The sequence below is a fragment of the Pithys albifrons genome, chromosome 1 (genome assembly GCF_047495875.1).
Source record: "Pithys albifrons albifrons isolate INPA30051 chromosome 1, PitAlb_v1, whole genome shotgun sequence".
NCBI classification, from domain to species: domain Eukaryota; kingdom Metazoa; phylum Chordata; class Aves; order Passeriformes; family Thamnophilidae; genus Pithys; species Pithys albifrons.
Window position 1 is genome coordinate 106,037,404 of NC_092458.1, and position 13,996 is coordinate 106,051,399.

Sequence of the window (13,996 nt, forward strand, 5' to 3'; positions counted from 1 at the left end):
TCTTTTTAACTCTGTTTTCTCTGGACATTCCCCTGGACACAGGCACTGTGGGATGCAGAAGGAAATACAAACTCTCCCCAGCTCTCTGAAGTGACTTAGCTCTAAAGACAAACAGGATCTGGCATTAAAGTGCATTTCTGCCGTGCTCTAAGTTTCTGTGTCGGGAAGTCGAGCTAAGGCCATGGATCATGTTTAATCTTTACCGAGGAAATTGTGGCAAGCAAGAGGGTGCTGGGCAGATCAGTGTCTCTGTAGTCAGTTTTCTATACCAAACTTGTGGACCAAACTTGTGAAAGGCTGCGGACCTGTCTCCCAAAGAAACCACTGGGAGTTGCAGATCACTTGGATCTCAAGATTTTCCTCAAACATCCTAATGAAGATTTTTTCCAAATGCAAGAAGCAATATAAAGGCACAAGGATGAAAACATTATGGCTTACTTACAGGAACAAACACTCTCACATGGGCCCTAGATTGGAACACATTCATGTGTAGCCACGTTACAAGGTGCATTTATTTACTACAGAATCATCATGGCAGTGTAACGCTGAGACTACTCGACTGACTAACATTCCAAACATGCTGTAAAGATAAAAATGCCAGATTTCACCTAAAACAGACAATATGTTTTATGACTTTAAAATGAAATCACAGAAGACCTGACTCTATCCAGCTGTTCTTAATAGAGCTTTTTTCCCCTTTGTTTTTCCTTCTCTACCGTAATCCGCTTCAAAATTACCTCACAGTCTCATTCATTTTTGCTCGTAACTTGATAACTCTTACTGAAACAATGTATTGCACATTACAGGGCAAAACTCTTAAATTAAGGAACAGAGGAAAAAAAAATATATAGAAAATGTATATTCATTAAGCTGCTGGTGCTGCAATGTAAATTTGCATAGCAATCTGCAACCATGCCTTATAGAATTACAAATTTATCATGCCTTTGAAGGACAGATGAAACATTCCCACATTTTCTGCATCAGTCATTTCTATTCAGTTCAGCTTAGTATAAACAATTGCCCTTCTTTTACAACTAATTGAAGAATTAATATAAAAGCATTTGAACACCTGTTGCTCTGTTGGCAGAAACCAGCAATTACAATGTTTCTTTCCAGTGAAATTAAACTACAAATGAAAAAAAAAAATAAAATAGAAAAAGAAGAAAACATACTGGTGACCAGGGTCCTTTTGAATTCACAGAGGATATGACAGTTTTTATTCAGACTGAGAGTGGTCTCTGTTAAGCTTGATTGGTTGGCAGAGGTTTCCTCTCTATCCCCCCATTTAGCCACTGCTCCCTCAACCATTTTCCATTAGCTTGGAGTAGCTTTGATTCACTCAACCTCATCTCTCCTCTGTCCTACATACTTTAAGTCAGGCTTAAAAGCCATTGTGCATCCACCTGTCATGCAGATCCTCTTTACTAATTTCTTGTCACAAACAATAATCACTGAAAATAAATGCTGTTAAAAAGAGAGACTAAATCCATTTTCATCTCTTCTTTTGATTCCTTATCTAAAAAAGTGGTCAGGTAAGCCTTAAGCTGAGATAGGAAGAGTCAAACACAGGGACCTGTAAGCAAGTGATTTTTTGTATAGACAGACATGGAAAGGAAGCAATAACCAAAACAAAATCAACCATCAAATCCACTTAAAATAAATATTCTTAACTTTCCTTGTTGATGCAGAATATATACCCACTGAATATTGGAAATGTGGAACATCTTGTTATTCACTCCCAATAAAAGTAAAGTCAGAAATGCAGGGGTTCAAAATACCCTGAAGAAAGAACTATTTGCTGTTAACTTGGGACCTCCAGGACCAGAGCCCTTACTCCCATGGGGAACAGCCATATTTTACCATCTCCCCATCCCGTGGGAGTCTGGCCACAACATCATAGGGGTTTTGCTCCACTCTTTTGTTTTATATCAACAAACTTAAAGCAAAATTATCACTACTACTGTCTTTAATTATAAAATACTATAGAAATAATACTCCTTTTACTTTTTATGGAAAAGTATGTGGAAACAGACAGTATCAATTTTTCCCAACTATTTTGGAATGACCATCACTGCCTGGTTCAGGTGCTTCAACTTGGCAGTAATATGTTCCATCAGAGAAGAGAGCTCATCTTTGAGGTCATTTTCAGAAGCAGCCCTCACTTAAAAGATCATGGTGAATATATAGGCATAGTCCTTTTTCCTCTTGCTCCATAGCTTTTTCTGGGAATGGTTAAACTGCAAAAACACTCACTCTTTTATTCTCCTTGTGTCAGGACACCTGCTCATGGGATGTACAGATCTCAAGGAATTTTTTTTTTTTAGAAAAGGCACACAAAGATGCAGAGAACACCAGGACTTGGGAGGGGTAATTTTGTCTATTGCACCTGACCAACATGGATGAAAGCAGGCAGTGCTGGGACCTGCCACTGGCAGCAGTTTCCAATGCTTTGGGAACCATTCATACAGAGAGTGTGAGTTCTTCAAGTCCTGCAGAGTTAGGAAGATGCACCACAACTTCATTCTGGGCCAGAAAAGACAAAGGCATTGTGGTTCAGAGTCAACTTGACATGCTGAGTAAGGACACAAGGACTGAGACCTCAGAGTGGGATAGGGCTAAATGGCATGTGGATTTCAACAAGGTGGGAACATGGGTCAGTCTGCAGGTCATTTGGATCTGTGTTCAAAACAACAAGGTGTTCAGGCACAAATAAAGAATATAATAAAATCCAAGGAAACCTAGGATCAACTTATGACGCTGACTGCTACTATTCAAGCAGCAGCATGCAGTATTTTTTTGAAAGTATGATAAGGCCATAAAAAATTGTTCTTTTCCTTTTTTAAAAAAATGTGCACCTGTGTAACAACAGCAAAACAACCCATTTAGGATAAGCTATTTCCATGAGGAAAGAACAAAGGATTAAATATTTGATATTTTCCTGAATATATAAATTAAAACAAGAAACAAAAAAAACCAACAAAACTTTTAAAGCTTTCCTGTTAATAGAATCAATATAATCATCAGTCTTTCCTGAAGTACATAGTCTTTCCTTCTGCAGTACGTAGTAGCAGTACACAATCACAGTCCATTAAGACAACGTGTCACCATTGTTCATAACAGGATTTAAATGAAATAATCAACTCATCAGGACTATTTCAACATCAATAAAGCCTCAGAGTGATCATTACGTACAGCCATGAAACAGTACCTTTTTTGCATAGTTTCCCTGATCAGATTAAAGTGGTGATGAATTCCTCGATGGCTCAAGTGTGCTCCAAGGAAAGCTAGAAGGTTGTACAGTTAACTCCCAGGGTGTAACTCTAAACCATACAACCTACTACCTCAACCCGGATGCACACAGCTTCCAACGGTGACCATAAAGTCTTCTCCACTTCTTCAGCCTTTCTTTGAAATGTGACAGCACCCACAGGCCTATATATTTTCCATAGGGGTAGGCTTTCAACTGCAGTTATTTCTCACTTTTCAGAAAACAAGACATATTCTTAGATATATTTTCTACTGCAGAGTTAGAATTTCTGTTCTGCACTGTTTATGTATGTATAAAGATATATACGTGTGTTGTGTGCGTATATATATACATACATATTTGATAGGAATGATGCAAGCCCAACTACATTTCTGGGATGAAATGGATATTTGGTCTTACTTTACAATAAAAATAAGCTATAAATATATTTTTGGTTTTTCTACCTTTTTTTTTTCTCAGTGTAATACCATGTAATGGTATATTTAGTAAAGCCAGGAAATGGTATGCCCTACACTCCCTCATAGGAAACCCTACAATTCCCACACACTTCATTATAAATTTTAATAAAATATTAAGCCAAACATGCTTAAAGCAATTGATAAATGCACAAATTACTTAATCAAGTTTGAAGATACGGCAATGGACAAGAGAAGCATTGCAAACCCAGTATATAGTTTTGTACACACATTTGGGCTTGTTGTCAGATACCACTGTGGTGTGTGCTACACAAACTTTTGCCAGATCACCATACTGACACAGACCCATAGAAGCGAGCTTGTGCAGTGTGTTTCAACACAAGATCGGATCTACGGGTTTATGCCAATTGGCATCGTTGATTACAACTTTCCTTTTAAAGGGAGACACAAAAGATGTTAAACAAACAAACATATGACGTGATGTAAGAATGAGTATTCAAGATTGAAGGTATTACTATCTATTGCAAAGAAGGCTTAACTGTATAAACGGTGGAAGCAACAAACAAGCCAAAGATTTGTAACTAGTTTCTTTTTCGAAAATGTAAGAAAATTCTTTTAGGTTTTTTGTCGTTGTTGTGGTTTGGTTTGGTTTGTTTTTTGTATTTTTTTCCTACAAATTGATGGAACAACATTGTTCTGTCTTCATCAGGAATTAACATTCTTCTATGCACACTTTGCCTTACCAATGAAAACTCAACTCCCAACTTGCCCCTGACTATATTGGGCGCACAGCAGGCAAGACTGGAATCAATAATTGGACATGACATAGAAATAAACAATGTAGGTTTGTCCTTTGTGTCTGAGCTCCTATCATGTACTATAACTCAAAGTAAAAATCACTCCACCAAATCCAAAAGGCAATGAAGTACACTGCAGTGCTGCTCTAATACAACATTAGGAAGACTGCTTAGTCATTTCTTCATCTTACACCACAGCTACCTACTCCTTGACAATAACTTGTTGATTAAACAACAGCTATTAATCAACACAAGAAGTTATTTGTATATTTTATTCACTAATTCTCCTATCTGTGTGATTCTCTAATAATAATACTTCAAGTGGAAACTCAATCCTGTAAAACGCAGGGGTTAACACCTACAACAAATCCTTTCTCCTTGTGACCGGCAAACAGTAGGATACAAATTATCATGCACTGAATGCAGGGTATTCTACACAACAGACTGAAAAAAGGTCCTTTGGGGCAATAACCAGTAATTCAGAAAGGTGAGATACAGATACAGTTTTATAACTTTCACATTGTAAACTAAAGCACTGATAACCACTGCACCTTGAAGCAGAACATCTCACACATCAGAATAACTTGCAACAATGCAGTCAAAAATGCATTTGTGAAATACAGGCATCAATTCGGGTATAATTTTAAAACCAGGTGCTATAGAAAGGTGGCTTTTGACTTTTAATAAGTTACTGAAATCTGTATCTGAATAAAATTTTAATGTCTTCCTTCCACTAGTTTCACCAAAGGCCTAATTCTGCCATCATTACTTTGGCAAAACTCCTTTCAAAAGAATAAATATTGTTAATAGAAGAAGTTTTTATTAGGGTAATGCTTCTTTTTTCTTGCAGACTGAAACATGTATTTCTAGTTCAGTAATGACAGCTGCCAATTAGTGAATTACCTTTTCCTTTTCTTTTTGTTTAAGTTAATGTTTAAATTTTGCATGTTCAAGCATACCCTTTTGCATTTTAAAATAACATTAATTTATTTTTCTAGAACAGTCTCTTTTAAACCTCTTTTCATTTTATATGCAACACTTCAGAGTTCAGAAAGAATGGTATTTTTATAATTGTTTTCTGTTGACACTAAGAAGATAGAATATGTAAAGATAAGACCTCAAACTAGAATTATTATCTTAACATCAGAAATAAGTATGCAGACTGCATGTACAACTTACTGAAAGATTTCAATAAATGCTATAAAACTGCTTTCCCATTTTGCTTTCTTTTTTTTCTTTTTGTGAATAGAAAAGATATTTCACAATTAATAAATAATTGGTCACTACATTATAGTTAAAGACTAGCAAAAATATATATGTACTATAAATATACAAGTAATATGAATATACTAGCAAATATTTCATACACATATTATATATCTTATATATTTACTAGACATAACCAAAAGAAAAAATATGGTTTTATTTTTCAATTAATTCTAAAACTTCTTTAAACATACAGCTATAGCTTTATACACGTACATGAACTACAAAACATTCGCAACAGAAAGTAACAAGAACAAAAGTTTAATACACACCTCTGAAATTATATTTGTAGGCTCTCTTAAGGAAATATTTTTTCAAAGCTAAACTGTTTCATGTTCTTGCCAATAGCTTTATTTTGTAAGAAAAAAATTAAGATCACTGTATTACCTTCGCTGAATTCTGATATAATTAACTTCTTCATTTTCCTTTTCCATTTCAATTTTTTCTTTCACTAAAAAAAATTTTAAAAAGCAAGAGAAAGATTTTGAAATATCTGCTTTATGGGAAGAGTTTTCTGAACAGCATGAAACATACACAAAATTAGTAATTATGCTTTTAAGATTTAAAACCGACACAGTGCTGACGCCCCTCCTCAGGGCCACGGGAAGACATGCTGTGAACACGCACACATTGGCAAAGGGAATCTTTCATTCAGTACTTCTGAGGTTTTTTCACCCCACAAATACTTAGTTTATATTAGGAATTTCAGAAGGGAAGGAGCAATCTTAACAAAAGGGAGTACTTTTTATGAAACAGTGAATACAATTAGGTAGTTTGGCACGAAACTTCATAAAATTACTGGGATAAACTATGTGGCTTAAATCAAGAAACATTAGCAAAAAATTACATGGGGAAAAAAGTGATTAGTATGACCAGATAGAGAAAATTGAAAAGTTATTTTAAGCTAATGCAAGCCTTGGTTTCTCAATTGGCTTAGGCATGAAAACAAAACTATTCCAACAAAACTATTGGAGAGGGCAGTATCACCATAAATCTAAAAAACACTTTCTGGTTCACAATGGGTGTATGGACATGTATGTATCATATACATAAGGTCTCCATTCAGATATTTCCCAGAATTCATTGCAGAACAACAAAAACATAAAGTAGCAGAATTATATTATCTTAGAAGTTACTACCTAATCAGTCATGTATAAAAAGTAATGCACACCTTAAAACAATCCTATTTTTTTAAAGTCATACTATATTCATAAAGCTTTTTACTAGACACACACACATCATGAATGCACAAACATTTGGGAAAAAACCCCAAACAACAAAGTATAAGAGCTTCTGATGAAAAAGATACTGTAATTTCAAAGTAATTTTGAGATGAGGACATCTGAATTTTTAACATAAATTGAAAAGACTAGGAAAATATTTAAAAAAAAATCCAAACTACTTAAAACACCAATTTGGCTGAGCTTTTCAAAATCTGTCAGTCAGAATGAATTTTGTTACACGCTCTTCTAATTGCCTAGGAATATGTTACAACAGACAGACAAACGCCTTAAGAAAAAAGCTCTACTAAAGCGTCATATGCTCAAAACTTACTGTAACTGCACATGCACTCATCAAAAACATTCTGAATGGGTATCTTAAATACTGTTTTCAACTATTCTTGGACAAGTGCTGCTTTACCGAACATCTTTAAATAGGCACTGTTACTAGCTGCAAACCAGGCGTACTTCATGAATGTCCCAATAACATTCCTTTTATTCCAGTGCTTATCACACTGATTTCTTTGTTATGGATTCAGATACAAACTATAAGAAATTCATATATGAATTAACTCAATTGCAGTTTTGAAATACTGTCTACAAGAGCGATCCTTTCCTGCAGTTTAACAGGTTTTTTTCCCACTTATCCTCTTTAGAAACTGAAAGTATGAGTCACACTGTAAAAAGAGAATTTAATTTCCTTAGCAACCAGATCTAAATACCCACAACTTTCTTAGAGATAACCAAAGCTTAGACTGAGTAGATGCAACATTAAGGTTTTTGCATAACTCCAGTGACTAGCTAGGACAAAATGTGCCTAATCACTTATTTCTACAGATGCTTGATTTTTTGTTTATTTTCTATTTTTATCAGTATTAGATCAAATACACACCCAAAAAGTTAGTTTTAAAAAGTGCGAACAGCTGACTACGTTAAAATTAATACACAAGAATTCAGTTGCAAAACAATGTTTAAAACAACTAAAAAAAAAAAAAGTGTAAAAAAAGAAACAGAAGCTATACCTGATATGAAAGGTACGTTTTCACCCAGTGCCAAATACTGCTATATGAGCAATAGTGAAAAAAACAAGCAAACAAATGAAAATTCATTCCTTCTTTCTTTTTTCTTTTCTTTTTTGTTTTGCCTTTTTTTTTTTTTTTACTTAAAGAAACAATCTCCTGTGTTCATTTTGTTACACTGTTTTAAGAAGCTCTAACAGTCCCGATGCCTCTGTAGTGAAACATGCCAGATTTTTTTTTTTTTGGAAGCAGGAGAGTCACTTTTTTTTTTTCTGCACTCTTGTAAGTAGGACAAACTCAGATTTGTTTCTTCTTCTCAGAGCTCCTGTTCTTTCTCGGAGGAAGACCAGGATGCCTGTCTTCTGTCTCACTCGCTCTTCTTCGGAATTCCAGGCACAAAGCACTGCGCAAAAGCTGCACCAATCCTTGCCGCAACTGCCTGCACAGGACAAGAGGTGGGGAGAGACCAGAAAATTCACCTCGCCCCTGTGCTGGTTTTATAAATGGGGATTGCACAAATCTGCTCGAGCAAAGGGGTGAAAAGGCAGGGTGCCAGTTTGCTACACTATGCTGCAATGAGCTCATGTTCAATGCTGTCCCCGTTTGCCCAGTTCAAACGCCTGTTCATTAAACAGAAGGAAGAAAAAAAACAAAATCCACCAGAAAAATTAAAAAACAACTTTTATCCTTCAGACACTCTGTTCTAAACTACACATCATCAATTAAAAAAAAAGCCAAACCAGAAATGTGTAGTTTTAAAATGCAGTTATGGAGTATAAATATTCTGCTTATATTTTCCTTCTTTCTTTTTTTTTCTATTTGGAGATAAGAAGCAGAATTTATCAGGCGTGAAAGGGACAGCCTCCTGGTGGTGTGCCAAAAAAGTCAGAATAAAGGCAAAGTTGTGCTTCAAAGCTCAATCGCTTGCTGAGTCTGGCTAAAGTCAAGTATTAAGATCCACCATTTTCTGAGCCATGTAAGAAAAGAGGAAAAAAGTCAGAACGGGCACCGCTTTCCAAGTCTCCGTTGGCACCATCACAAAATCTCAGCCGTAAGGTCACATGATGCTCTGTCAAATGTGGAGTGCATTCCCATAAACCATTCTGCTGATACTGCGAAGGCAGCTATTGTCTAGTTTTTGCCCAAAGTTCAGCCCACTCTTCATTGAATTAGCTGAAAAACACATCACCTTTGGGGGTTGGGAGCCATGGAAACGTCTACCTGGCAGGCTGCCCACTTTTTCTGCCCATCAACCAGAGATGGAATTGTGCTGCCTAATGTAATGATGACGAGGAATGTGAAGAGTCGTCCAAAGTGAATCTGATTCTTGCAAAGCCTGTTTCATTTGCACAGCAAACTCTGGCTTCTTGTCGTTAAAAAGGGGAGGGGGGAGGGAAGACGGAAAAAAAAGCGCCTTTCTCCTAAATGTAGCAATTAAAGGTCTAGTAAACATGCCCAGTCTGCAACTTTCCTTCATAACATACTGAAATGGCTCCAAAAAAAAAAGCACTTGATAGAACACAAATTTTCTGATTTAAAGTAGCACTCAGTTCTCTCGAGTTAATGTGGCATCCCCCAGACATTTTTTCTCCCTAAGAAAAAAAAGATAAAAAGAAAGGAAAAAAAAAAACAACAAACCAAACCAAACCAAACTACACAGCAGATCTCTCATCATTTCTTTTTACCTGTCTTTATTAACTCCTGATTTTATCTAGCACAAATTATACATGCATGCAGCAATACCCACCAGTAACTGTGGGGATGCAATGTTGCTGCAATCTACCTCAAAGCAATCTCCTGAGAAAACTGGTTGTGTTTCCAGCAGCAGAAACCCCTTCATCTGAGCCCTCTTATCTTCACTAGCAAGTAGGACAGCTGGTCTGCAAGTTTACAAACCAGCACATTTGAAACCAGTCAGTGCCTTCCCTTCATCAAAATACATTTAAACTGGATTTTGTGCAAAGAGATGCAATCAGGCAGAATTTATAAACGATGGAAGTTACTAAATAGACTAAATAATAGACATTGCTCTTCTGCTACAGACCAGAAATTTTTATTTTTCCCAGCAATTGTTTTAAAGTAAAATGTCACTTCCAAATGAAAATACCATGTAACCTACTGAACAACAAATACATGCTCTCCCAGCACCTGAAAATCTTGTACAGAATTGACCTCAGAGCTCCACGTTGTACGCAAATGAGTTCACTGTTTCTGAACCATGAAGCTTAATAGCTACTGCAAAGGCTATGTTAAAAATGTGGTAATTTCTCTGATCCTTCCATTAATAAAAATGGAGCCATGGGAGGAGGCTGTCTACCTATTAGCATCATTACAAATGCTCTTGCAAAGAGGAGGTTGCAAGCTAGAGAGCCTACAGCTAAAAATTGAGGAAAAAAGTGGGAGACTGCAGACTAGAAATTGCAGCAGGAGGACAGGCAAACCCATTCCCAGGGACATTGTGGGCCATAACTCTCCAGCTCAGCTACTTTTACATTTTGTTTTACAGTTCTTTCCAGTTTCACTTTATTTACCTGGAGGAAAATGAAGGTTCATTACTGAAGGAAGTGTGAAAACAGGTCTTTGAGTTAGAGGAAAATGGTCATGATGGTGATACAGACCTCAGAGGGAGGTCCTGGGTATGTCCCCCAGCCCAGGGGCTGTGGGAGCCACACCCCCAGCTAGGACTGGCAGTGCGGGTCAGACCTAGCCTTGCTTCTGGCACACCTCATAGACCTCCATCCAGATTTTTGGGAGGGCAGGTGTGGCTGGAAGAAGAGTGCTTGGGGAAGCCTCTATGCATGACAATGGGTAGTGCTGGTGGGACCTGTGCTGGGGAGAAGATGCAACCACTATGGACCAACAGTGGTGAGGTGTGTGGAGGAGGTGCTGGGTACAACATTAGGGGGTGGAAGTGACCCTGCTCTGCGTACTGAGCCAGCACACCTGGGGTCAGCCCTGCTTTGGTCAACTGGTGGGAGCTCTCTGGCAGAAGAGACACTTGCTACAGTCCTAGTAAATCAGACTGTGGTTCAGTTCCTCTCTTTTCCAGATTTGAAGGTTTTCAAGGGCCCACAGGTGGAGGAAAGCCCTCTGATGCAGCGAAGCGCTTTAAGCTGTCTCATACCATCTTCCATAATGAAGTGTCATGAGCATGGTTTTGAATCCAGAGACATTATTCTCTTTCCTCTGAGCTGAAGATGCCTGAGTAGGTGCTACCAGTAAATGAAAATGATGCTTTTCACTCCAGCTACTTGCCACAAGACCCATGGCTTGGACCGCAGAGATCACTGACTTCCAAGGACTGCAAGCAAACTCTGCTTGTCATTAATGATGCTTCAGCCATAAAAATAATGCATAGGTGGATTCTCCCATAAATATCTTTGGGATTTAATAATGTACCTTAGAGATTATTTAAAAATAAATTGATTTCTCTGGGCTCATAAAACTCAGAAAGCCAAATGCCTTCATTAAAAATGATGTAGAAACTAAAACGTGATATTACATTTTATAATTTTAGTAGATTTCTTGTTGATTTAAGCAAACAGATCAAACTAGAGTTTTACATTTTTTTTCTAACAGGACATATAGGACCCCAGTTCATCCCGTCTTACATTTTACCATTAACCTAAAAATGATTAGGCCATAATACATCAAGTGTCTTCAATGGAGCCACTCACAAAGGTGAAAAATAAGAGTTTCATTAGAATTGAGCAGAATTCTCCAAATAAACAGCAATGAAATCATATCCTGTTCAGATTTACTACTATTATTGTAAGTGGCAGTATGTGAAAAGGACAAGGGAACAGTATGACTTTCAGATCTTAGAAGGGCGTTTGCCACTAATTGCAAATAATAGACAGCCTGAGCTGGGCAAATCCAAGCAGCAGCTTTTGAGGGATGACAGGGACAGCATCCTACACAGCCTTTTTTATTTTCCATGTGTGGAAAAACACTTCAACATGTGGCTAGCCCTCAATAATGAGTACTGACTTCAACAATATTCAAGAAGGATGTTAAAAATCTGTTAAAAAATCACTTGCATATGCGCCTGACAACAATTAGAGATGCAGATGAACCTCAGAGTGCTTTGCCTATGAACCAATACACGGGCAACACAAAAGGAATCAAAAAGATATATCTGTGGGAGCTCCTGGCCCTGTTCATCTGCAGCTGGAGGAGGCAGGGGAAAGTGAGGCTGCACGGGACCAACCTCTCCATGGGAGAAGATGGCACTGATCCTTCCTCTACTCAGGAAGCAGAAAGGGGCAGCCAAGGACAGGAAATCTTGGCTCGGTTCATGAAAGAACATGGTTTCTATGTCTACTCAGTTTCCACAGAACAACTGTCCATCCAACCTTCTTAGCTTAAAAGGTGGTTTGCAAAACAGCTGGAAGGAAAACAATCAGAGGTTTCCCTGGGCAATGGCAACCCACACATAGTAGGTATCCACCCACCAGTAGGTATCAGAGAAAAGCTGAGAGAATGGGGAAGAAACACAGCAGTGTTGGAGTGAAGGGATGGGGATTAAGGAAATCTCTGCTCTTTCACATAGTTGTTCTTGAACAGGAAAACAAAACTAGCATTAAAACTTTAAAACTACAAGTTAAAAGCTGAAAACTCACAAAGCAAAGAAGACATGTAAGTGGTGGATATACTGCACATTTCTGGATAACTTTAACATTGTATATTGCATAGCATAACACTATAGAATAAAATGGTCTTGCTCTGCAGATTACATTCTCAGAGGCTCTAGTATATAGAGGTGACAAAAATTATTTGTAAAATGCATGCAAATTAAAAGTTATCATCTGCTTGCTACTTTAATTTTATCTTCAAATGGCACTATGCCTTCTGGTTTTTCCTTTCTTAAGGTTAACAGCCCCAAATTAAGAGACTTAAGCAAGATGGTCTACAGTAGGAGCCAGAGATGTCATTCATCACAAATTTAAGTATAATTTCCCCCTTTCCTAAATTTTCATGGGCAATATTGTTTTAAATTCCTTCTCTAAAGTTTTCACTGTGTTATCTGCAACTTTTTGGCCACTTTGTCTGTATGGCTGGACATCTGATCTTCAAAACCTTCTTTCTGCTTTGCTAATGGAGAAGAAAATTAAAAATAAATAGCAACAAAACCCACATAGTGCACATCTGATACTCTTGTTCATTCAAGAAAACTGTTATTCACTGATGTTTTAAGATTAGCTCTTCCCTTAAGACTGCAGATATTCATAAATATCAAAGGGTACCAACATAATGAATTGAAACAGACACTGAAAATTCAAATGACCCTTTTCCAATAACTTGAAACAGTAAAAAGAAATAACCCAGAATAAACAGGAAGATGCCCCTCTGTTCTTCACCGGGAAGCACACTTGTGGTAGAATGAGCTGCATGGCTGCAGTGCTGGAGGAGGACTGATCCTGAGAAGAGTCCCCAGCAAGGCCCAATCAGGCTGAATTGCTAGTCCCCATGTCTTAGAAAAATTCAGGCTTTCACAGGTGATAATTCGGGCACAAAAAGATATGGCACTTTCTCCACAAAGAATGACACAGTGACTCAGACAGGTAAAAAATGCTGTGGTGTTTTATCAAACCAAACCTGAAGGTAGGAAGAGTTTTGTCATAGACATTTCCTTCAACATATTGTTTCAGGCCCATTTATTTCACATGCCATGGCAGAAACATTAGATAAATTCACAACAGGTGCAATGTTCAATACTCTCACATACACCCAGTCTTAGATATAGAAAAACACTTCTTTCATTCTCTTTACCTTATTTGTCTCTTCCAGGCCTAAGTGTAAATAGAATTTAACATTATCATCATCATTCAGTGGATGAAAAAAATCTGAAGCATCATTTTTTTCCCCAGATTTAAAAGCTTTTAGCGCATCATTCTTCAAACTCCCTAAGTAGCACAGCAGTTAAATGTTTTTACCAGTTCTAGAGCCAAAGGAACCAAAGGTTAACTTGTTTTCATAAACAATTTATCATTACTGTACAGAGTACAGA

General features: G+C 37.3%; 1 long non-coding RNA gene across 4 annotated transcripts in view; it reads right to left on the bottom strand.

The window, feature by feature from the left end:
- The window catches only part of LOC139680354 (uncharacterized), a 238,218-nt gene that overhangs the window by 36,429 nt on the left and 187,793 nt on the right, over positions 1 to 13,996 (bottom strand). For 3 of the 4 annotated variants that reach the window (XR_011699334.1, XR_011699337.1, XR_011699339.1), the window contains one exon: positions 5,907 to 6,198. This is a non-coding gene — a long non-coding RNA (uncharacterized lncRNA). Of the gene's footprint in view, positions 1 to 5,906; positions 6,199 to 13,996 lie in introns of those variants that run through there. The other variant, XR_011699338.1, reaches the window with a different exon arrangement.